This window comes from Microcaecilia unicolor, unplaced genomic scaffold, assembly GCF_901765095.1.
Source record: "Microcaecilia unicolor unplaced genomic scaffold, aMicUni1.1, whole genome shotgun sequence".
Lineage (NCBI taxonomy): Eukaryota > Metazoa > Chordata > Amphibia > Gymnophiona > Siphonopidae > Microcaecilia > Microcaecilia unicolor.
In genome coordinates this window covers 13,718-39,482 of record NW_021963372.1, presented here as the reverse complement: position 1 = coordinate 39,482, position 25,765 = coordinate 13,718, and the positions used below count along the sequence as shown (strand labels likewise).

Genomic DNA, 25,765 nt, shown 5'->3' with positions numbered 1-25,765 from the left:
TATCTTGTTGGGCAGACTGGATGGACCGTGCAGGTCTTTTTCTGTTGTCATCTACTATGTTACTATGTTAATGGTCTTAATGTAACTGACCAAGTTCATTGCAGTCCTGTATTTCATATTTATAAATAGTATTTAATCCATAGTAGAGAATACAGTCATTTCAGAAAAGATGTACTTCAATGCAACATGTGGTTCTTCTGACCCTCCAGTTTAGTACCTAAATAGAATCAGAAATAGATTTGAAAAAATTAACATTTTAATTTAGCTTGTTGGGATGTGATCGCTTTCTTTAGTGGCTCACACCCAAATGACCAAAGTAGAGTGTTACTGGTGTAATGTTTTTATAAATATGTTCTTTAACAGATTTTTGATATTGCCTGGGATCCATACCAGCTGAAGAGACTGGTTAGCTGTGGGGTGAAACATATCAAGGTAAATTTGTTCTATTATAGTACTGTATTTTAATCAAAGAATTTAAGAGTTAATTTAAGTAGGGTGACTAACTTCAAAAGTATGCACATTTTTTCAACCACATAAATCATGGCGTAAATAGACATGTGCATTTTGAAAATTAGGTTATATTCAACTGAGGTTCTTAGATTAAATGCTACACTATTTGTTTAGGTAGCACTACAGAAAATGCTGGTATGACTTTGAATGTCCAAATCATGGGCTAGATTTTCTAACATGCGTTACTGTGTTACTATGCATAAATACAGTTCACCGAGGACAAGCAGGCACAATATTCTCATATTTGGGTGATGCCATCCATGGAGCCCAGTGCAGACACTGCCATACGTCACATATATATTCTCATATCCCTCCTGTATCCCCTTGGAGTTGTCTTCTTAGCTTTAGTATTATACTGCTGGTTCCACGCTTGATTGTCGGGTGGGAAGGCAGCTGCGTATATGCAGTGGGGGTGTAACATGATATGAGTTTAATCGTAATTAAATGTGTAGCATAATATTGATTATGCTGAATCAGATATAAAAATGCAGCTTTTAAAAGACGTATTGAAACTGCAACAGAGAAACCGGCTTTCATGTCAAGCCCCTCTTTGCCCCCCCCCCTTTTCCTGGGAACTTCTGATAGCAGGTCTAGTCAATTACAAACATTTAACAGAGACAAAAGGTACTTGGATATAGCTTCCTTCTCCTCCCACCTAACAAGGACTCATAACAAAAGCATGACTAGGTGGATACTTGAAAGATCACCAAGACATCTCCGAAAACCAAAGACCCAAGAGACAGAAAGTCTGGAGAAGCCATTGAAGACAAAGACTTCAGAGGAAAACCATAAACAAGGCATTTGCTTGTCAAACCATTTGCTAGTTACCTCAGATATGTATATCTGCCCCCTCCCATCAGCTATCAGACAGGAAGACGCCAGGACATATGCAGAAAGGAAAGACTTATAATGTGATCATGTGAACAGACTACATTAACCATAATGCCTTGCAAATTATCCAGTGCAAACCAGGAAGCAAATGCACACAGGACATGCACTCATATTTCCCTGCAAACAGACTGTATAAAAAGCCTGGAAAAGCCCAGCTCTCGAGCTTCTTGGGACCTGCTTCTTCTTGGGATCTGCTTCTCTCGGGACCTACAGCTCTACCCTTCTCTCCTGTAACCATGTGCCATGTGCTCATCACTCAGCTTTGTAACAAGGACTTGTAAGTAACTAATAATTCATATTTACCTTACTTAAGCACAGATTCTCTGTAAGACTCTTATCTCTCGCTGCAATTACATTTTAAAATAAAATCCTTTTGAAGCTAAATATATATATTCTGTTCTTTACACATGCTCTTAGACCTGGTAATGCAGGTTAATGTAATCCAATAAATATACTTAATCCCTTTTATTCTTGCAATTGCGAATATTATTATCTTCATAGATAATTGGTGGAGAAAATTCTTTTTTTTTTTTAAGGTTAGATGTGCACAGCCTTTGTGTGAGACCACATGGTCGGAGCACATGCACTTAAAGGCTTAGAAATACAGCACATGCTTTGAGCAAGTTCCCCCTGCTCTTAAATATCATATTAGAACTGTAACATTTTTGTAACCTTTTAATGGATATTAAGAACTGAAATTAATTCTTGTTACAGGGGCACTGCCTCAAAGTTTTAAAGTGACAGTGTATTATGGCAGTGTCCACATTGGGCTCTGTGGATGACTTCATCCACATGTGAGAATATATGTCTACTGTCCTCGGACAACACCTGCTACAGATAAGTAACTTTGCTATATCTGCTACTGAAGAGGAGTCTGTTACTGGTACTGAGATGAAACCAGAATCAGACTTTTTGAATGGTGAATTGTTTTAGACATCTCACTCTCAGCTGACATTCCCACATACTGCTTTTGTCTTGGGTACCACTTGCATACCTGCTGTACATACAGACCCCAGACCATAAGTATTCCTATCTCCAGTACAGTAGCTTAGCCAGAGTTTAATTTTTAGATGGGCCTGGAGGTGGACTGGGTGGGCACAGGCCTTGCATTTCCTCTCCACCCGCTACCCCCCCCCCCCCCCGCCCCCCGCCACCACCTTTCCTCTCCACCTGCTACCCTCCCCACGACAGCCCCCTGCACATGATCAGTTCTGGTCATTTTTACTGACCTGAAGCGCTGTTCTCCCTCCAGCATTGGCGATTCCCATAGCCAGCCTTCTGCCAGCGCGCGTCGTCGGAGCCTCTTCTCAGGTGCGTCCCGCCTACTCTGCCACCTCCTGTTTTCCGCAAAGGTGGGATGCAGGAAGTTGCAGAGTAGGCAGGACGTGCCTGAGAAGAGGCCCCGACGACATGCGCTGGCAGAAGGCTGGCTATGGGAATTGCCGGTGCTGGAGGGAGAACGGCGCTTCAGGGCAGTAAAAGTGAGCAGACCACGCGGACGGGGAGAGCGGGCAGAAAAGGCTGGGTGGGCCTGGAGCAAAAGTGGCTGGACCTGGGCCCATCCAGGCCCACCCGTGGTTACGCCCCGTGCTCCAGTACCCACTCACACACACTATATCCCAGATATCCCTCAACTTCCAAACCCCTCCCCCATCCCCAATCTCTGATTAGAGCACTGAAAAGGTTTGTCTCCTAGCCACTGCTACTTTGGGAAATATGGTGTTATAAGGACCCATCTTAATTTTTCCATCTGGAGCCCATTAAGTTCTAGTTAAGCTAATGTGTGCAGGTGGAGATGTCTCTTATCTTAACAGGTCCTCAGGGATGACCTGGAGGGCAGCTGTCATGGAGGTTGGGCACAGAAGCCACATGTGGTGGACATGTGGCTTCCATTTAGCATTAATGCCATGCAACCTTTTCTGTTTGTGTTACAGTACAGTGTTAATCTATGCTTTTTACTAGGTTTGGGGCTTTCTCAGTGCATATGGCCAAATGAAGGATGCCATTCAAGAGTTCGTGTGGCCTGGAGCACTTCTGTTTATTAGGTACCCCCAGATGCAGAGATGTGTTGGCCTGTAGTGTATTTGCAGAGCCCCATTGTACAGTTCCAGTTATAGTAAGCATGTAATGTGTAATATGATAGCCAGGTGTAGTTGTAGTGTATAAGGATGTGTTTTTTTTCTGTGTGGGTACTGCTTCATTCTCACCACCTACAGGTGTCAGTCGATGAATGTGTGTAAGGACAGTATGGTGTTGTATAACAGCTGCTTCCATATCATCATGCTGATCAATCCATAGACTGGTGGGTTGTGTCCATCTACCAGCAGGTGGAGATAGAGAGCAAACTTTGCCTCCCTATATGTGGTCATGTGCTGCCGGAAACTCCTCAGTATGTTCTCTATCTCAGCAGGTGGTGGTCACACACAGCAGCAGCTCTGGCTAGGCCTCCAAGCCTAATTTTTAGGTTTTGTTGAGTGCCTGGGGTTGAGGGCTCTTCTTGAGCAAGTGCAAACCTGGTGGCGCCAGGTCCCTCCTTTTCTCCCCCCTCCCGCTGGCTCCGTTTAAAAAAAAAAAAAAAAAAATTTTTGAACGTCCTTAAAGGCGTTTATTTCGACGTTTATTTAAACGTTTATTGCAGCTACTCACTGGGACACCAGGTCGTTACAGCTCGGAGCGGACAGCAGGTAATTTTTACCTTTTATAGCGGGCAGGGGGTTCCCCGATTGGTCTCCACGTGGCCTATGGCGTCGGAGGGCGAGGGCGCAAAGAGTCGCTCCCCGGATCGCGTGTGCGCTTCCAGAGGGGATGCGGGGGTCTTAAAGTCTGATTCGCCCTTGTTGGGTGACAGTTTCGTGACCGATGAGTGTCCCGGTCCTTCCTCCGGTGTGGCGGTTTTACCCGCCATAAACGCCCATCCCCCGCGGCTCGCCTCCGCCATATTGGCCGGCCACGCGGCTCGGACGGCTTCTTCTTGGGCCGTCCTTGAGGTGGGAGACATTGATGCCATGAACGCCCTTAATTTGGGCGACGGCACAAAGCGGCTAAAGTTAAGCGCCGTTCTTCCTGCGCGGCTCCTTCGTGGAGTGTCGCGCCGGACGCCATCTTGGATGCGCAGCATGTCTCTCCCCCGCTCTTGCGAGCGCCGGTTGAGGGTGCGTCTAGGGCTGTAGCCCAGGCTGCGGAAGTGCACAGTATGCGGGGTTTCTCCCCCGAGTTTGTTTTGCTGCTGCATCAGGCCTTCCTTATGCAAAACGCTGCCCCTGCTCCCTCGTCTGGTAAAGAGGTTGAGGCCCCCGGAGGTAAACGCCCTCGGGTTGATTCCCAGGCCTTGGAGGACTTTGTCTCCTCCGATGTAGATGAGGGCAGCGTATCTGAGTTCTCCCAACGGTCCTTTGCGGATTCCTTGGAGGTGACGGATCCCCGCTCGGATGGAGCGGATGACCCCTCTGCAGCGCGGCTCTTTAGCTCAGAGGATTTGCCCAACCTGTTAATGCAGGCCATGGGCATTTTGAAGATTTCCTCTCCGGAGGACGTCTCTCCCTCAGCCCCTGTTGGCTCTGCCATTATGCTGGGGACGAAGCGCCCGCATAGAACCTTCCACGTGCATGATGCCATGCACACCTTAATTTCGGCTCAGTGGGATGTCCCGGAAGCGAGCCTTAAAGTGGTTAGGGCTATGTCCCGCCTCTATCCTTTGCCTGAAAGTGAACGTGAGGCCTATCTGTGGCCTACCGTGGTTTCTTTAATCACTGCGGTGACTAAGAAAACGGCGTTGCCGGTGGAAGGTGGCACGGCCCTATAGGACGCCCAAGACAGAAGATTGGAGGCGGCCTTAAGGTCGTCCTTTGAGGCGGCTGCTTTAAGTTTGCAGGCCTCAGTTTGTGGCTCCTATGTGGCCAGGGCGTGCCTGACTATGGTGCAGCGGGCTTCCCCCTCGGATCATTCCTTGAGGGCTGATTGGCCGGCCCTGGAATCGGGCTTAGCCTATTTGGCAGACTTGCTGTATGATGTCTTGAGGGCCTCAGCTAATGGCATGGCTCAGACAATCTCTGCGCAGCGGTGGCTTTGGCTGAAGCATAGGTCTGCTGACCACGCCTCTAAATCCCGCCTGGCTAGATTGCCTTTTAAAGGCAAGCTGCTCTTTGGGGTCGAGCTGGACAAAATCGTGACCGATCTCGGCACGTCTAAGGGCAAGAGGTTACCAGAGGTCAGGGCTCGGGCTAGTGCTCGCCCCGGTACCTCCAGAGGACGGTTTCAGGAAGCCCGTCGGTACCGCCCGGGCAGGTCGGGCTCCTCTGCCCCCTCTTCCTTCAAGAGGAAATTCTCCCACAAGCAGCATTCCTTTCGCAGAGACCGCCGTCCCGGAGGTGCTCCCTCCGGTCCTCCCCTAGGGTCTCGTACCCAATGACGGGGCCTTGGTCCACGCCCCAGTGCAGATTGGAGGACGGCTGTCCTCGTTTCTGGGCGAGTGGATCACAATAACTTCAGACGCTTGAGTGCTGGAAGTCATCAGAGACGGCTACAAGCTAGAGTTCTGCCGACCCTTAAGAGACGGGTTTGTACTCTCTCCCTGCAAGTCTCCGGTCAAAGCTGTGGCAGTGCAGCAGACCTTGGACAATCTGATCCGCCTGGGTGCGGTCGTTCCGGTGCCAGAAAATCAGCTTGGCAAGGGACGTTACTCCATTTACTTTGTGGTACCAAAGAAAGGAGGTTCTGTACGGCCTATCCTCGACCTCAAGGGGTCAATCAGGCTCTTTCGCATGGAGACCCTCCGCTCGGTTATAGCGGCAGTGCAGGCAGGAGAGTTCCTGGCATCCTTGGACATCAAGGAAGCATACTTGCATATTCCCATCTGGCCTCCTCATCAACGCTTTCTGCGTTTTGCAGTACTGGGCCGACACTTCCAGTTCAGAGCCCTCCCGTTCGGGTTGGCTACTGCTCCGCGGACCTTCTCCAAAGTAATGGTGGTCATCGCGGCCTTCCTGAGGAAGGAAGGAGTACAAGTCCATCCTTATCTGGACGACTGGTTGATCCGAGCCCCCTCTTATGCAGAGTGTGGCAAAGCTGTGAACCGGGTGGTTGCTCTTTTGAGCTCTCTGGGGTGGATCATCAACTGGGAGGAAAGCCAGCTGCGCCCAACTCAGTCCCTGGAGTATCTGGGAGTTCGATTCGACACCCAAGTGGGCAGAGTGTTCCTGCCAGACAATCGGATTGTCAAGCTTCAGGCTCAGATGGACCAGTTCCTAGTAGCCTCTCCTCTTCGGGCTTGGGACTATGTGCAGCTGTTGGGCTCTATGACGGCCACGATGGAAGTAGTGCCCTGGGCCAGGGCTCATATGAGACCACTACAACACTCTCTGCTGCAGTGCTGGACTCCGATGTCGGAGGATTATGCTGTGCGCCTTCCCTTGGACCCAGCAGTGCGCAAGGCGCTGAGCTGGTGGACGCAGACAGACAAGTTGTCTGCAGGAATGCCTCTGGTGACCCCGGAGTGGATTGTCGTCACGACGGACGCCTCTTTGTCGGGCTGGGGAGCCCACTGCTTGGAAAGGACAGCGCAGGGGCTCTGGTCTCCTGCAGAGGTAAAGTGGTCTATCAACCTCCTGGAACTCAGAGCCATTCGGTTGGCGCTTTTGGAGTTCATCCCGGTACTGGCGTTGAAGCCTGTACGGGTCCTGTCGGACAATGCCACGGCTGTGGCCTATGTCAACTGCCAGGGAGGTACCAAGAGCGCCCCTCTAGCCAAGGAGGCCATGAATCTATGCCAGTGGGCGGAAGCGAACCTGGAACAGCTGTCAGCGGCCCACATTGCCGGAGACATGAATGTCAAGGCGGACTTTCTCAGTCGCCATACCTTGGAGCCCGGAGAGTGGCAGCTATTTGTTCAGGCGTTCTTGGACATCACGAAGCGCTGGGGCCAGCTGAGCCTAGATCTGATGGCGTCATCGGCCAATTGCCAAGTGCCGCGCTTTTTCAGCAGAGGACGGGACCCTCGATCCCTGGGAGTAGATGCTCTTCTCCAACAGTGGCCGACACAAGAGCTTCTCTATGTGTTCCCGCCCTGGCCCATGTTGGGCAGGGTGCTAGACCGGGTGGCAAAGCATCCGGGCCGGATAATCCTGGTGGGTCTGGATTGGCCCAGACATCCCTGGTATGCGGACTTGATCAGGCTCTCAGTGGACGAACCTCTGCGACTGCCAGTGGAGCAGGGCCTGTTACATCAGGGTCCCGTGGTGATGGAGGATCCCTCCCCCCTTTGGTCTTACGGCCTGGCTATTGAGCGGCAGAGTCTGAGGAAGAAGGGCTTCTCAGACAAGGTCATCGCCACTCTGCTGAGAGCGAGGAAGCGCTCTACTTCTACTGCTTACGCCAGGGTTTGGCGTACCTTTGCAGCGTGGTGTGAAGCAGGTTCACTTTCTCCATTTACTGCTCCAATTTCTTCAGTGCTGGCGTTCCTGCAAGAAGGTCTGGAGAAAGGCCTGTCGCTCAGTTCCCTGAAAGTCCAGGTAGCGGCCCTGGCTTGCTTCAGGGGCCGCCTGAAGGGTGCTTCCCTGGCTTTGCAGCCAGATGTGGTGCGTTTCCTAAAGGGAGTTAATCACCTGCGCCCTCCTCTGCACTCAGTGGTGCCTGCGTGGAATCTCAACCTGGTGCTAAGAGCCTTACAAAGCCGCCTTTTGAACCCTTGTCGAGGGCATCTCTGAAAGACCTGACGTTGAAAGCAGTCTTTTTGGTGGCTATCACTTCAGCCAGAAGAGTTTCCGAGCTCCAGGCACTCCCTTGTCGAGAGCTTTTTTCTGCAGTTCACTGAGGCAGGAGTGACTATTCGCACAGTGCCTTCCTTCCTACCCAAGATTGTTTCTCGCCTCCATGTGAGTCAGCAGCTCTGTCTCCCTTCCTTTCGTAGGGAGGACTACCCAGAAGAGTATTCTGCTCTCAAATATCTGGATGTGAGACGGGTCATCATCAGATACTTGGAAGTGACCAATGATTTCCGGAAGTCGGATCATCTGTTTGTCCTGTTTGCAGGTCCTCATAAGGGTCTGCAGGCTGCTAAGCCTACAGTGGCAAGATGGGTCAAGGAAGCCATTGCAGCTGCTTATGTGGCCGCGGGGAAGGTGCCGCCTATTCAGTTGAAGGCCCACTCCACTAGAGCTCAGGCGGCCTCGATGGCAGAGGCCGGGTCCGTCTCCTTGGAAGAGATTTGCAAGGCGGCAACTTGGGCGTCGGCCCATACCTTCTCCAGACATTACCGCTTGACTGTGGCTGCTCGGGCGGAGGCCCGGTTTGGAGCTTCAGTGTTGAGTTCAGGGATTTCAGTGTCCCGCCCTGGGTGAGTACTGCTTCGGTACATCCCACCAGTCTATGGATTGATCAGCATGATGATATGGAAGGTAAAATTATGTATCATACCTGATAATTTTCTTTCCATTAATCATAGCTGATCAATCCATAGCCCCTCCCAGATATCTGTACTGTTTATATTCTGGTTGAATTTTAGGTTCAAGTTTAGTCTTCAGTTACTTCAGGAGGACTTCGTGTTCAAGTTTTTTCACTTGGATTCTTCAAGAGTTGAGACGAGTTTGTGTTACAGTGAGCTGCTGCATTCCTCTCCCCTCCGTTTTACGGGGCTGGATTGAGACTTAAATTCTGCCGGCACTCCCTCCCGCTTCGTGCGGCTGTAGGGCAGCTTTGTACCCCTCCCGCTTCGGCGGTGTTAGGGTCAGTCAGCTCCTCCCGCGGTTGCGGTTGCAGGATAAGTCAGATCCCCTCGCATCGGCGGGGTGGTGTCCCTCCCCCGCTCCGCGGGGATGAGCTGGACGGATTCCCCTCCCCCACTTGTGTGGGGATGAGCTGGGTTAATTCCCCTCCCCCGTTTCGGCGGTGGTGAGCTGGGCAGAGTGTCCCTTTGTGGGTGTAATTCTCTAAGTGCTGAGTCCTGCGGATGGAGCTTTGATATCGACATACTGAGGAGTTTCCGGCAGCACATGACCACATATAGGGAGGCAAAGTTTGCTCTCTATCTCCACCTGCTGGTAGATGGACACAACCCACCAGTCTATGGATTGATCAGCTATGATTAATGGAAAGAAAATTATCAGGTATGATACATAATTTTACCATGTTGTGGCCCTAGATCTTATGTGACATGCATGCACAGAGATGTTCCCCATTTACCTGTTCATGTGAGACATGATATTCCATAGTGTTTCGATGTAGCCTTGGGATTAGGGACATAACACTGACATATCATACAATGCATACCTTTGTTTGTGTGATGCCTGTCTGGGCAGACTTATACGGTCTGTGCCAGAGCCGGTGGTGAGAGGCGGGGTGGGTGGTTGGTAGGCGGGGATAGTTCTGGGCAGACTTATATGGTCTGTGCCCTGAAAATGACAGATACAAATCAAGGTAATGTATACACAAAAAATAGCACATATGAGTTTATCTTGTTGGGCAGACTGGATGGACCGTGCAGGTCTTTTTCTGCCGTCATCTACTATGTTACTATGTCCCTGGTGGTCCGTGGGGGTCACTGGGGGAAGAAGCAAAGCCCCCTTGCGCCTGCTCCTTGTGGCTGGCCTTTGAAAATGGCTGCCACAAGAGGTGGTGGCAGCTGTTTTATAAGGGACTTTGCAAGGGTTAGGAGTGGGCTTCCCTCTCACATCGACCCCCACAAACCACCAGGGACATTGGGGGGGGGGGGCTCATTCAGGGGGTAGAGGAAGGGCCTTTGATGGTTGGGGGGTGGGGGGCTATTTTGGAGGCCTGGGAGGCAATCGAGGGGGAAGGGGTTAAAGGTAAAAGAGTTATGCGGGTCCTGGACTATATTCAATACTGTGGTCCGCATAGCTTTTGAGCTGTTCCCTAAATTAACCCACTTAGCTATGCAGGTCCCGGCACTAAATATTGCCAGCACCCACATAATCCTAGGCTCCTTCCTATCACCGCCACCCTGTACTGCTCCTGACTTGCCCACTTTTTGCCCACTTTTTCTGGAGCTGGTCAGAGATGATATTCAGTGGCACTGCACGCTTTATTGTCTCTAAATATTGGAGGTTAGGCAGTGGTAAGCGATTTAAGTGGGCGGGAGAGGGTCCTGCCTGCTTACTTTGAATACGTGCCGGTATATATTTAAGCTGCAGTATTGAGCTGCTTCACATATTCGGGTTAAGACTCAGAAGCATTTAAGTTAGTGGTACCTATTAACTTGATAAGTGCTGCTGACTGGGATATTCAGGGGCGCACTATATGGATTGTCCCTCTGAATATATTTACAGATCACCTTGGCACTATCTTGATCGTAAAGGGGCAGTCAATGGGCAGAGGCAGTCCAAACAGTACGGGGCAGTCCATAGACAAAGCAAAGTAAGAGTGAAAGTGAGAGGAATATAGGTGGTATGCCAATAGATAGGAGGTGCTGTAGTGTTGAAAGATAAACAACAAAGAGGTAGCTGAAGTGTGAAGAGAAATACCTGTGCAAGGCGGTATCGGAAGACGTAGGAGAGAACAAGTGGAATTGTATAAAAAAACGTTGCATATTAAAACAGAAACTGCGGTTATTGAAGGAGAAGCACATGCACCAGCGATCCAAATAAAAAGAAAAATGGTGCACAGAAAAAGCTGTAAAAGGAGCTAGTAAATAAGAATTATGGCTTGGATTGAGAGTTGTCGTCAATTGACGACAACGGTTTGTGAAGAGGGAAAAGTGCAGTAAGCCAAAAGGAGAGGAGAAAAAGGATAAAAAATGATGAAAAAGATGCGCCAATTGAACTGAAAAATAAAGAACAGAGGGAAACTGTGAAAGGTACTGGTGAACAGAGAAATATCATGCACTGACGGGAGCTGTATAGTTAGGGAAAAAATACTACAATACAAAGGAGTAAAATAATGAAGACCAAAATGACAGTGGGAATATATAAAAGAAAAACTGAGGGAAAAAGATAAAACCATGAAGACCATCAAAATGAACACGCCGTAGGAAAAAGAGACAAAAGTTACCTTTATAATAAAGTGCAGTCGGTAAACGCTGAGTAAAGTTCTGCTGAAACAGCAATGAGTGAAGTGGATCGTGTATGTGATATTTAAGTCTGGAAAATGCGCCAAGGAGGGGAGAAGGAGTCTGTTGATGATGTCAGACTGCATAATGAGATGTGCAGACTATCAGGGTTATTTTCGAAAGAGAAGGGCGCCCATCTTCCGACACAAATCGGGAGATGGTTGTCCTTCTCTCAGGGTCGCCCAAATCAGCATAATCGAAAGCCGATTTTGGGCGTCCTCAACTGCTTGCCTTTGTGGGGACAACCAGAGTTCACGGGGGCGTGTCGGCACTGTGCGAAGTTGGGGCTGGGGCATGATTAAGAGATGGGCGTCCTCGGCTGATAGTGGAAAAAAGAAGGGCCCCCTCCGAAGGGATACCACCTTGTAAGTGGTGGAGGGGCTTCCGTGTTTCAATGACTCAGAGGGCTATGCTGAAGGGTTACCCATATCAGACAGGCCTCTGAGGAGAAACCAGACAAAGAGTGTCCCAAACTGGAGGATCCAAGATGGCATCGAGGGAGGATGTACGTTAGTTGAGTTCCTGTTTTACACCAGAATACCTGAAGAAGTAGGCGCGCTCCCCAGAGAATGGGGAAGAAGAAAGGCAAAGCCGTGGTGTTGCCCTCCTCGAACACGGCTGGGGTTCCCACCACTTCTCAGTCTACTTTGGAGAGATTCGGGGTCATAACGTCGGTGATATCAGTTCCTGCTTCGGGGAGCAGCAAGGCTTTATTGCCGAATCTCAGTGGAGAGGGAGTGACTTTGAGTCCCCCTGTTGGCATGACCTCTCCAAGACCCGGAAACAGTAACGCTTCGCTATGGAGGTCGACAGTGGAAATGCCCGAAGTGGGTTAGGATTTTCACGCGATCCGAGGAGGTCCTGGCGCAGCATTGACTCCGGATAATAAACCAACTGGGGGATCGGAGAGTGAGCTCTGCCCTCGAAGATATCTGGAGCAGTTTCTGTGGAGAAATTGGACCTGGTGAAGCCAAACAATGTCACAATGGACGCACTATGGGAAGTGCTGCAGAGTGTGAATAACTCTCTTCTTCAGATGTCAAAAAATTTTTTAGGAATAAATATGTGATTATATCAATACTTATCTAACAAAGTGGAAGTCCAAGATAAAAAAATAAAGACTTTGATTTCGGAAATGATTTCTCTATGAAAATCAGTTAATCTGGTAATGAAGGACAATTTATGTTTCTTGTAAAAAATTGGAACTTCTGGAGAACCAATTAAGGAAAAATAACTTGAGAAAGATAAATTTTCCTAAAATACCCTGTATATAGAGTTATATTATTAGTGACTTTTGCCTTTGATTTAGATAGGAACAATGTTTTGAAATTGTATTTCCAACATATGGCTGATGGTTTTTTTGGGTTCAAAGATAAATATATTTCCTGACATATCAAGGGAATTGCAGACTAGGAGGTGTGAACTCTTGGCTTTGAAGCCAAGAATCATTGCCCTAGGTGGGACCTTCCTAGAGCGATTCCCTTGTAAGTGTTTTATTTCCTGATTACTTATTTGTTGAACCCAGGAAATTACAAGAGTTTGTGGAGTTAAAAGAACAGATGAAGAACCCTCTGCAGCAACTTCCTTTAAGTTACCACTGTACCGGCTGCAATTACCGATTAACCTTCCTCCCTCAGAAAATATGAATTGTAAGATTAATCATTCCGTGTTTTTCTTATTTTCTTTGAGATTGTTTTTCTGATCTTGGATCCCCCAATTGTGGACAATAATGTGGACTAACAAAGATGATATTTTTCCTTAATGTTTGATTTAATTGATATTTTCTCTTTTCTTTCCCATTTATGTATTGGACATAAATGTAATATAAAATTAATAAATAAAATAATTTGAAAAAAGAAGGGTATCCCTGACGAGCACTTGGCCAACTTTACTTGGTCCATTTTTTCTTGCGACCAAGCCGTGAAAAGGTGCCTGAACTGACCAGATGACCACCGGAGGGAATCGGGGATGACCTCCCCTTACTCCCCCAGTGGTCACCAACCCCCTCCCACCCTAAAAAACCTTAAAATGTTTTTTTTTTGCCATCCTCAAATATCATACTCAGCTCCCTGACAGCAGTATGTAGGTCCCTGGAGCAGTTTTAGTGAGTACAGTGCACTTCAGCCAGGCGGACCCAGGCCCATCCCCCCCACCCTGTTACACTTGTGGTGGTAAATGTGAGCCCTCCAAAACCCACCCGAAACCCATTGTATCCATATGTAGGTGCCCCCCTTCACCCCTTAGGGCTATGGTAGTAATGTACAGTTGTGGGGAGTGGGTTTTGGGGGGCTCAGCACCCAAGGTAAGGGAGCTAAGTACCTGGGAGCAATTTGTGAAGTCCACTGCAGTGCCCCCTAGGGTGCTCGGTGGGGTCCTGGCATGTCAGGGGGACCACTGCACTACGAATTCTGGCTCCTCCCACGACCAAAGGGCTTGGATTTCGTCGTTTTTGAGATGGGCATCCTAGGTTTCCATTATCGCCAAAAAACGGGGACGACCATCTCTAAGTAGTCAACCTAAATGTTGAGATTTGGGCGTCCCCGACTGTATTATCGAAAAAAAAAAGATGGACACCCATCTTGTTTTGATAATACGGGTTTCTCCACCCCTTCGCGGGGCTGTTCTGCGAGGACGCCCTTGTGAAAACTTGGGCACCCCGTTCGATTATGCCCCTCCATGTGAACAACGAACAGGGTAGAGTAAAGAAGAAAGGTGAGAAACGTAAAAGAGAGATTAGTAACTAGAAAAACAAAGAGTGAAAGAAGGGGAGTAAAGATAAATGAACATGTGTTGTGAATAGGAAGTGAAATAACAGCATGGGAGAATATAGGTGAAATGTGAGGCGAGGATGCTCATGTGAAACAGTACATGTAGAGGGTACAGTGAAACACTGTGAAATGTTCAAGAGAAGTAGGACAAACGCTATCTAGATCAAGAGAAGGCAAGTTATATACAATTGCCTCTATCTAGCAGAATCATTACAAACCCATGAAGGTATTAAAAGGCAGTATAGAAAAAATGTTTAAAAGGAACGTACACATTGGCTGTTGAAGATTCCATGATAAAATACAGTTTTTAAATCTAGACTCAATGGAGCATATTTTGAATTTCTGGATATATATGGATGTCCTGAATAATTGATGCAAAGCAAATAATGGATTCTAAAGAAAATGAATAGCGTGATGATTTATGTGCATAGATGAGACAAAAACAGCAGGTTATCCATTTTTTTATAGGTATAGTGAGGTGGAAATGATCTTTCCTTCCAAACAACAGATGAATCCAGGAACTGGTGGGTTGTGTCCATCTACCAGCAGGTGGAGATAGAGATAACGGAACTCTTGGCAGTAAAGCAGACGGCCAGCCCCTCTGTCATTTAGTATATCTCTATCTGCAGCAGGTGGATGGACGGCTTCTCTCCAGCTCTTGGATTCAAGGCCACTGAGAGCGCTCCTGGGCTGATGGCCAGTTGAGCTGGGAGGGAGTGTCTGACTGAGGATGTCAGCTTTAGGGGCATACCTTACTGCAAGGTCCTCGCCTCACCCCGGGCTCTCTGCTGACAGGCAGCAATTCTCTCTGTTTTATTCTCTTCTGCCCTCCTCACAAAAAAAAAAGTGTTGCGGCCAGTTCCTTCTTTTCTCCCCAAGGTAGTAACTCGGTTTCATGTTTCTCAGCCTGTGGTCTTGCCTGTGTTAGTCTCTTTTTCCGGCTCGGAGGAGCAGGGGCTTTTGAAGTGTTTGGATGTCAAATGGGTGTTAAAACACAATATTAAGTCTACTGATGTCTTCCGGCGTTCTGATCGTTTGTTTGTTCTAATTGGCAGTGCGCGCAAGGGGTTCATGGCTTCTAAGCCCACTATTTCTCGTTGGCTTAAAGAAATGATTGCTTCGACTTATCTTCTTTCTGGGAAACCTGTTCCAGAACATGTTAAGGCTCACTCTACAAGAGGTCAAGCAGCCTCTTGGGCAGAGCGTTGTTTAGTGCCTCCAGAAGACATTTGTAGGGCGGCAACCTGGTCGTCTTTGCATTCTTTTTCTAAGCACTACCGTTTAGACGTCATCAGTCATTGTCACAGGGGCACCCAATTTCGGCTCAGGCCCGCCCAATGCAGCAGCCTTTTTTCACGTGTTTTCATCACAATCGCAACCGCTTAGCGTACCACCGGAAGACGGCACCCGCTCAGCTGATCTCCACTCCAGGCTCCGTCCAGACTCGGCAGTCAGCACTGAAATGCAGGTCCCGTTGCACAGCTCGTATGATCGTATGACGTGGCTTTGCGTGGCGGCGTGCTCAGCCTCGCTCCGCTCGTGGCCATCTGCAGCACAGTGAGAGTGAGGGAGGGAAAAGGACGAAGTAATGCAGACCTGCGGGGCGAACTAGGAGTGAGTGGCTGTACTTGCAGGAGTTCAGAACACAGCTGGTAATTAAGCCAAGTGGAACCAATTAGCAGTCTGCTGGTAAATGGAAGAAGAAAAATCCAAACTGTTTGTGGAGAAAGCAAGCAAATAAGACAAACAAGAATAACAGCTAGAAAACTACAGGACAGTTTCAAGAGGTAAAACACAGAAATGGGAATGTTTGAGACTTCATTGCCAGATCCTGAAATGAGGTAGGAATTTGTATGCTGTTGCAGATTTTAGATAAAGATATTAAGGAACTGCCATGGTTTGAGAAGCTGCCAAAAAGCAATGTGTTGGTTGTTTGAAGTGTTCTGAGTAAAAGCCATAGAGAAGAATTCACAAGGTATTTTAAAGGGTTTGGGCAGACTATGTTGGATGAGAGTGAGACTAGCTGGAAGAGGTAATTGCAGTGTCAGAAATACATCCTGGTTTAAGGCTGTGGCAGACAACTGTACATGAGAGAGATGTTACAGGATGGGAGAGAGGGGTAGGCAGGGAAACGGTGGCTGCACCTGTGGGGGGAGGGCGACTGGAGGCTGAAGAGAAGGGAAAGGAAAGGAAAGAGATTCTAGACCTACAAAAGTGGGGGGGGGGGGGTTGGCTGGAGAGAAAGCAGAGAGGTTCTGGACCTGCAAAGGAGGAGGGGGGTGGAGAGAAGGCTAACTGGCTGGACGGAAGGGAGAGAGGTTTGGGACCTGCAAGGGGGGAAGTGGCTGGCTGAGGCAAGGGAGAGAGGTGCTGGATTTATTGGGGGGTGGGGAGCTGGAGGCAACGGAGAGAGGTAATGGACCTGCAAGGGGGGGAGGATGACGGAGGGAAGGAGAGAGGTGCTGGACCTACAAGGGGGAGAGGCTGGGGGCTGGAGGAAAGGAAGGAAGTTGCTGGACCTGCAAGGGGGGGCAGGCTAGAATGAAGGGAAGTGCTGGACCTATGTGGGGGGGGGGGTAGAGGCTGGACGGAAGGCTTGCAGGGGAGGCTCGAGGGAAGGAACAGAGGTGCTGTAGCAGGGGGAGAGATTAGAGGGAAGGGAGAGAGATGACAGGTCAAGGGGATGAAGGAAGAGGGAGACAAATTTTTAACTCACAGTGGGAGAAAGAGTCAAAAGCTGGAAGGAAGGAGAGAAGCTGGATAGGTGGGATCGCAGAGGAAAGAGAGACATTGGTGTGGGTGAGGGAGAAAGGGACATACAGAATCAGATCTGAGATGCTGTATGGGGATGGCATATGAACACAGAGGGGCAATGCCTGACAGAGAGGGGGGAATTTGGGAATAGAGAGGCTATGCTGGACACTGGGAGGGAGGGGTATGTGGACACGGGAGAGATACTAGATATAGGGGAGAATAGGAACTCAGAAGGGAGGTACTGGATATGGGAGGGCATAGGGACACAAGGGGTGATGTTGGACATGGGTAGGGGATAAAGGGTGATGGATGCAGGATTTTGAACACAGTGGAGATACTGGACAAGGAACTTTGGGGACACAGAGATGGGAGATGGATTGTGGACATGGAGAGAGAAGGCATGACAAATAGACTGGAGACCTAGTGAGTGAATTAAGACTGAGGAAAGCAGAAACCAGAGACTAGGACCACGCTGATTTGAAAAATAATTTTATTTTCTATTTTGTGATTAGAATGTGTCAGATTTGGAATGTACATCTTGCCAGAGCTGGTGTTAGACATGGCTGCAGCCCAGGCCATAAATTTGGGAGGGAACCCCAAAACCCATCAGCAGGCTGCACTGCCTTCAGCTTCCATCATGCTTGCGGCTCTCTCTGGCCAGGGGACCAAGAGCAATTGCTCCAGTTGCATTCTTCTAACACCATCCCTTCTTTACATTTTGCACAGGAGGAAATGCATTTCTTTCTGTTTCTCTGGTATTGTATTACATGCAAGGTCTGGCTTCTTGGGGTTTTGGTTACATTTATGTTTATAATTTGTAGTCGATTATTCTATATTTGGCATTTTTGGTCCATGTGTGTGACTGAGGTATTCTGTTAGTATGAATTTTCTATGTAGCCTTCTGTAGTAATTTTGGTTTGTTCAGTTTTCCCAATAGACATATTGATATTTTAGGGCCCCACTGTAATATGTAGGGCAATGCCTTTTTCATAGGTAGGATCCTTGTTTTGGAAGTTAGTGCTGGCATCGTAGATTTGCTCTAGGTTATGAGTGACATTTTGTTTTAAAGATTGTTTTATTTACTATATATGGTGGCTGTTGAGAGTATGGTGAGTTTTATGGGGAAATGTCCTAATTCTGCTCTGCACCTATTGGGAGGGGGGTGGTGTCAGGGGGTTCTGTGGATGCAGAATTTATTTGCCTTTAATACTAGACTATACGTTCTGGGATTGTTTCTATAGCGTGTAACTAGAAACATGTGTTGAAAAGTGTTTGGTCTTGCTATACAGGCTAAGTATGTGTGTTAGGGGACCGAGGCTCAATGGAGGCTGAAGAGTGCAATCTCTTGTACTTCCCCCTAGCCCTCAATGTGGCCTGCAGTCACTGAAGCCTGCACTGCTACCCTCATTGAAGTTATTGAGAGTGGGGTAGAGGTGGAGCATGGGGTGGGGCATCAGGTGGCAAGTTTTTCAATTTCAAAACGTTGGCAACCCTGGTGCCCACCCATCTGACCTGTTGGCCCACCCAAAAATTGCCTTCTGGCTACGCCACTGCATTGTCAGGTTGCTTTTGGAGCGCGCGTTTTGTCGGCGGGGCTGCTAGGGTCCCTCCCATAATTTCACTGCTTTGCTACTTCCCATCAGCCACATTCTGGGCCGGTCCGGAGGGACGCTAAGGAAGGGTAAATTAGACCTTACCTGCTAATTTGCTTTCCTTTAGTCCCTCCGGACCGGCCCATTTCCCTCCCTTCACATATCTGTGTTTTTGAGTTTTTTTTCTTTGTTTGGAGCTGGGTTGCTAGTTTGTGTTTTCGATTACAAAAGATTATATAAATAGATAAATAACAGAAATGTTGTTCTGTTTTTACTGAGATGTCCCGTTTTGAAGGACCATGATATGTTTATAGGCACTCACCCTTTGTTGGCAATGTGCTGGCTGCTCATGTGTTTTGGATGCACAGTTTGTTTTTTCTTCTTTGGCTTTACTTCTGCTTTGGTACTTTATTACTGGATCTTCCTCTAGCTGGCAAGGGCTCTTATTGGCTTGCTAGAGTCACAGCTTTCTTTCTCAGTCTCCACATGCTGGAAGGCGTGCACAATCCCATCAGTCACATTCTGGGCCGGTCCGGAGGGACTAAAGGAAAGCAAATTAGCAGGTAAGGTCTAATTTACCCTTTTAGCACACATAAGAAGTCCCTACTGTGCACATTAAAGTTTATTGTATAGGCCCCAGTATAATTTACATAATCTCTGGTGTTTATCTTCTGTAAAATTTAGGAAGCTTATGAGTGGTTGAGTATCTGAAAATATTAGCCTCTGGTATTTGTTTTCAAGCTGCAAGAAAGATTCATGAAATAGAAGTTTGTATGAACTAAGTCCTGGAAAACAAAATGAACTGCATTCTGAAGAGCTAGTGGTGTTACAATTTAAACTGTGAAAACTTAGGATCAGCCTACTTTTAAAATGTTCTCTTACAGTTTGATTTGTGTTCTTCAGTTTTGGATGCTATGTGGAAATGCCCTTACTGCCAAAAGAGGTATATTTGGAAAAACTGGGGATCTTCAAACCATCCTCTGCTTGGCATGTGCAAGAGATGACATCACATACTCAGGTGCTTTAAATGGCGATATCTATGTCTGGAAAGGGTTGAATTTGGTTCGTACGATCCAAGGAGCTCATAGCGTAAGTATTAAATATGTGAATATACATTGGCATAGATATGTACAAATTATAGCTAAATATATCATGTCTAGGCAGGAGAAAAGCAGCAACATGCTGTTCATTCTCAACATTGAAAAAACTCTTTAGTGCATCAGGATTCAAATGATATAAAAAGTTTTTAATAGATAGATATCAATGTGTGATGTTTTAGTTAGATTTCAATACAAGTGGAGTGAGTGTTTTACCCCTGTAAGTCCAGCTCAGTAATCTTCATCATTTTTCAAGTGGGGACCACTTTGGTAAAAGAACTGCAATGTGAGAGCCAAGACCATTGCCAGACAAAATGACCAGTACACTGGGTAAAGGGAGAGTCTCCCTCTCATGACACAGCCAGCTTGGAGGGTTCTTTTAGTCGGCCTAGCTGCTCTTGCATATTCAGAACGATTCATATAACTAAAATGGTCTATTCCTTTACATTATTTCTTTTCCTAAGCCTGCTTTTGCTCTACAAATTCTCAGTTCCTATTCCCCAGGCCATCTATTCTACATGCTCTACCCCCGATATACACACTGAGTCAGTTGAACTGTCTTTGAACAGAACATTGTTAATTTGTGTGAGAGCATTTGTATGTTACTAGGGATAGTGCTGGATGGGCAGGTACTTTTAGGGAATATGTTATATATAGTTATCTTGTTACCTCCCCCCCCCCCCCCCCAACTTGACTAGCTGTTGGGAGCTACACTTCCTTCATCCTACATAATTATAAAATAAACTGTAATGTAACATAAATTATTGTTTAACAGGCTGGAATATTTAGCATGTATGGCTGTGAGGAAGGTTTTGCTACTGGTGGAAGAGATGGGTGCATAAGATTATGGGACAGTGATTTCAAGCCAATTACTAAAATTGATCTCAGGGAGACTGAACAAGGATACAAAGGTAAGTACATGGTACTGTTCTTTTTGCTTCACATATTGGACTTTCATAGACAAAACACATTTATGCTTCTACATTGTTGCATTTTATAAAACTCTGTGATATTTAATTTTAGAATAGAAGAAATATAGTCTTCACTTATTAGCTGATTCACTAAAGTGCACTATTGCATCACTGTGTGTTAACACAGGATAATGCAAACTATTTACTGCAGTTACCATTATTTCTAAGGAGGCCTGTTTACTTAACATAGTAACATAGTAGATGACGGCAGATAAAAACCTGCATGGTCCATCCAGTCTGCCCATGACAAACTCATATGTGTATACCTTACCTTGAATTTGTACCTGTCCTTTTCAGGGCACAGACCATATAAGTCTGCCCAGCAGTATTTCCCGCCTCCCAACCACCAGTCCCGCCTCCCATCACCGGCTCTGGTACAGACCGTATAAGTCTGCCCTCCCCTATCCTTGCCTCCCAACCACCACCCCCTCTTCCCCCCAACTGCTCCGCCACCCAATTTCAGCTAAGCTTCTGAGATTGGGTGGCGGAGCAGTTGGGGGGAAGAGGGGGGTGGTGGTTGGGAGGCGAGGATAGGGGAGGGCAGACTTATACGGTCTGTACCGGGGGCGGTGATGGGAGGCGGGACTGGTGGTTGGGAGGCGGGAAATACTGCTGGGCAGACTTATATGGTCTGTGCCCTGAAAAGGACAGGTACAAATTCAAGGTAAGGTATACACATATGAGTTTGTCATGGGCAGACTGGATGGACCATGCAGGTCTTTATCTGCCGTCATCTACTATGTTACTATGTTACATGTGTAATCAAGTGGTAACTGTAAATGATTTTGTGTTTTGGCAGTAACACCTGTTGGCTTTTTTTTTTTTAATAATTCACTTTTTATTAAAGTTTTTTTATGCAGCAGCACAACAATGAGAACATTACCATATCAAACTGTTAGGCTTATAGAAACAGCCAATAAAACTATAACAATAGGAAAACAGGAAAAAAACACAAATACCTCTCATCAAAGTATCAATAGATCCTTGGGAAAAGAATCAAAACTAGTGTTATGATGGGACCCCCCCCTATAAAAAGTTATGGGGGGGGGGGGAAATTAACTGCTTGAGGCAAACAGGTGGCAACACAGCTGATGAAAGCATTGGAGAAGTCCAAGACATGTTACGTCAAAGAGAGTCTCCAGGTAGTAGGATCTGTGGCAAGAAATGTAATTGAAGGTGCCCATTGCCTCTCCCACCGCTTCAAATGACCCTGCAATACTGCTCAAAACCTCTCACCCTCAATAATATGATGCAATTTAGTAATCCATTCCACCACTGTGGGAGGATTTGGTCGCTTCCAACCTGTTGCTAGGACCAGTTGGGCTGCCAAAAGTAAAAACGAGAAAAAGACGTATCCAGAATCTGAGTTGTGTTGTCAATCTGTATGTGTAACTTGGCAATCTCATAATTATGAGCATAGTTAGTAGAAGATATACGATTACCAATCATCCAGCTGTGTCCCATAAATGCTGAATCTTAATGCAGTCCAACCACATATGCCAGAAGGTACTGTCTCCAACATAGAGAGGAAGCCTCAGAATCAAATTTTTGCAGTTTGTGTGGAGTGATATATATTCTCCGAGGACAAGCATGTTGCTTGTTCTCACATATGGGTGACGTGCGACGGCAGCCCCAGGATCAGAAATCTTCCTAGCAACAAAGCTTGCTAGAGCCCTCGCGCGCACGTGCATGCACCGCGCATGCGTGGCCGTCTTCCCGCCCGTAGTGCGAACGTGCCTTAGTCTCTTTTTTTTCTGCGGCTCAGTGCGGCTGTTTTTCAGCTGTTCTGCACCCCAGAGAGAGCCCTCACAGCGTTTTCGCGGTTTTCGCCGCTTTTCATTGTTTTCTGAGCAAGTCTCTCGTGTTTTGTCGTTCTTTTTGGAAAAAAAAAGTTAACTTTTTCCTTTATTTCTTAGTTTTTCCCCTGTAAGTTTCCTTTCGTTGTCGTGAGCAGCCATTTTGGCCGCCCGTACGAGTTTTTTCCTTTTTTTTGTGCCCTTCTTTTGGCACCATTGTGGATTTTGACTTCGCCGCTGCGATTTTTCCGACCATGACCTCGAAGATCGCCAGCAGCTTCAAGAAGTGCATGCGATGTAGCCGGGCAATCTCAGCCACTGATCCACATGCTTCTTGTATTCAGTGTCTTGGGGCTGGTCATCGTCCCGACGCTTGTACTCTGTGTCTTCGCTTAAAAAAAGCGGACCCAAGCGTCGAAATTTGCTCATTGGGAGCACCTGTTCCGAGCCATGCCCAGTCCTTTGGTGTCGACGTCGGTAGCGGTACCGAGATCATCGGGGACGGTATCGATGTCAGCACCGGAGAGTGCATCGACGTCAGGAGTGCAGGTAATGGCTGTCCAGAGACCTTCTCATGCTGGCAGCAGTGAGCCATCGAGTAGGTCTCCACCTGCCTCGAGGGCTCTTGCAGTACAGGTCCCCCAGGACCGACCTCTTTCGGACCCGGCCCAGAGGAGGCGTGTGGATTCCACGTCCTCGTCGGTGCGGGGAGGTACCGGTGACGTGCTTCGTGCGAAGGCAAAGAAGCATCGTCATCAGTCACCTTCCCGTCACGGTACCGAGAGCTCCGGGACGCCGAAGGATTCAGCACCCGTGAAGCGTCGACGCTGGGAGGACTGCTCACCCTCCATATAGGAGGTGTCGATGCGCTGTTCTCCGGACAGCCCGGTACTGCCTCCGCACCCCAGGCAGATTCTGACTTTGTTGCCTGTACTGACCCCATAGCCTTGCTCGACAGACACTTTAGACGAGCGCCTCCGAGCCATCCTTCCAGGGATTCTGGAAGGGCTGCTGCGACCATCTGTTCTGGTACTGGTGGTGCTTGCCGTCGGTACCGTTGAGAGATGCGGCGGTCGGTTCCCCGCCCGTGGTGCGGACTGCGACGCCGGTAGAGGGTGGTGGACGCTTGGAATGCCCTCCCGCAGGAGGTGGTGGAGATTAAAACGGTAACGGAGTTCAAACATGCGTGGGATATGCATAAAGGAATCCTGTGCATAAGGAATGGATCCTCAGAAGCTTAGCTGAAATTGGGTGGCGGAGCAGGTGGGGGGAAGAGGGGTTGGTGGTTGGGAGGCTAGGATAGGGAGGGCAGAATTATACCGTCTGTACCAGAGCCGATGATGGGAGGCGGGACTGGTGGTTGGGAGGCGGGAAATACTGCTCGGCAGACTTATACGGTCTGTGCCCTGAAAAGGACAGGTACAAATTCAAGGTAAGGTATACACATATGAGTTTGTCTTGGGCAGGATGGACCATGCAGGTCTTTTTCTGCCGTCATCTACTATGTTACTATGTTACTGCTTGCGGCATCGGCTTCGGCTGCCACCCATGTTGACTCCCCATCGACGTCGCTGGAGGGAGCTTCGTCGCCGGTGGTGCGGGAGTCTTCTTCTTGGCATCGCCATCGAGGACATGGTTTCTCGGCGTCGAGACGGGCCCGGCTTCGGACTGAAGTCAGAGAACTCGTGTCCGATACCGAAGGGGAGGCCTCGTGGTAAGCAGAAGAAGAGCCAAGATATTTCTCTGATGAGGAGTCTTGTGGTCTTCCTTCTGATCCTACTCCTTTAATCTTTCTCCCCCTGGGAGTCTGTCTTTCTCTTCCTTTGTCAGGAAATGTCTACGGCCATTCCCTTGCCTGTGGTTACTGAGGATGAGCCCAGGGCCGAGATGTTCGAGGTCCTGGACTATCCTTCGCCACCTAAGGAATCGTCCACTGTTCCTCTACATAATGTCCTGAAACAGACATTGCTGACGAACTGGGCGAAGCCATTAACTAATCCCTCCATCCCCAAAAAGATTGAGTCCCAGTATAGGATCCACGGGGACCCAGAGTTGATGAAGACCCAGTTACCTCATCACTCTGGCGTTGTGGATTCTGCTCTCAAGAGAGCCAAGAGTTCTCGGGATTACGCCTCGGCGCCTCCGGGGCGGGAGTCTAGAACTCTGGACTCTTTTGGGAGGAAGGCCTATCATTCTGCTATGCTTGTGTCCAAGATTCAGTCGTACCAGCTCTACACGAGCATCCACTTGCGGAACAATGTGCGGCAGCTGGCGGACTTGGTCGATAAGCTCCCGTCGAAGCAGGCCAAGCCTTTTCAGAAGGTGGTCAGGCAGCTGAAGGCGTGTCGAAAATTCCTGTCCAGGGGTGCTTACGACTCTTTTGATGTGGCGTCCAGGGCCACTGCTCAAGGGATAGTGATGCGCAGACTCTCATGGCTGCGTGCCTCTGACCTGGAAAATAGAGTTCAGCAGCGGATTGTGGATGCTCCTTGCCGGGGGGATAATATTTTTGGTGAGAAGGTCGAACAGGTGGTCGAGCAGCTCCACCAGCGGGACACCGCCTTCGACAAACTCTCCACCGGACGCCTTCAGCATCTAACTCATCAGGTAGACGTTTTTATGGGGGAAGGAGGAGTGCTCCCTATGCTTCTACTAGGCGTAGGTACAATCCACCCTTCCCGACACCTGCTCAGGCTAAGCCCCAGCGCGCTGTTCACGTCAACAGCGTGCGCCTCAAAAGGCCCCTGCAGCTTTTCAGCAAAAGCAAGGGACGGGCTTTTGACGTGGCTCCAGGCGGAGCATAGCCGCTATAAAAGTGTCCGTGTCGGACGATATCTACCAGTCGGGGGGAGGTTAAAGTTTTTTCACCAACGGTGGCCTCTTGTAACCTCCGATCGTTGGGTTCTTCAATAGTCCGGCTCAGGATACACCCTCAATTTGATATCCAACACCTCCAAATTGCCCACCAGGAGCTCAGTCCTTCAGCTTCCAGCACAAGCTGGTACTTGCAGAGGAACTCTCCGCCCTTCTCAGCACCAATGCGGTCGAGCCCCGTGCCACCGGGGCAGGAAGGGCTGGGATTCTATTCCAGGTACTTTCTTGTTTCAAAAGAAAACAGGGGGGATGCGTCCCATCCTAGTCCTAAGGGCCCTGAACAAATATCTGGTCCGAGGAAAAGTTCAGAATGGTTTCCCTGGGCACCCTTCTTCCCATGATTCAGGAAAACAATTGGCTATTCTCTCTGGACTTAAAGGATGCTTATACTCACATCCCGATACTACCAGCTCACAGGCAGTATCTTCGATTCCGTCTGGGGACACGGCATTTTC

General features: G+C 48.3%; 1 long non-coding RNA gene across 1 annotated transcript; it reads left to right on the top strand.

The window, feature by feature from the left end:
- Window positions 1-362: 362 nt before the first annotated feature.
- Window positions 363-20,529, top strand: LOC115459255. Its single transcript, XR_003940238.1, has 3 exons — window positions 363-432; window positions 19,476-19,661; window positions 20,445-20,529. It is a non-coding gene; the product is annotated as an uncharacterized LOC115459255 (long non-coding RNA).
- Window positions 20,530-25,765: the final 5,236 nt, after the last annotated feature.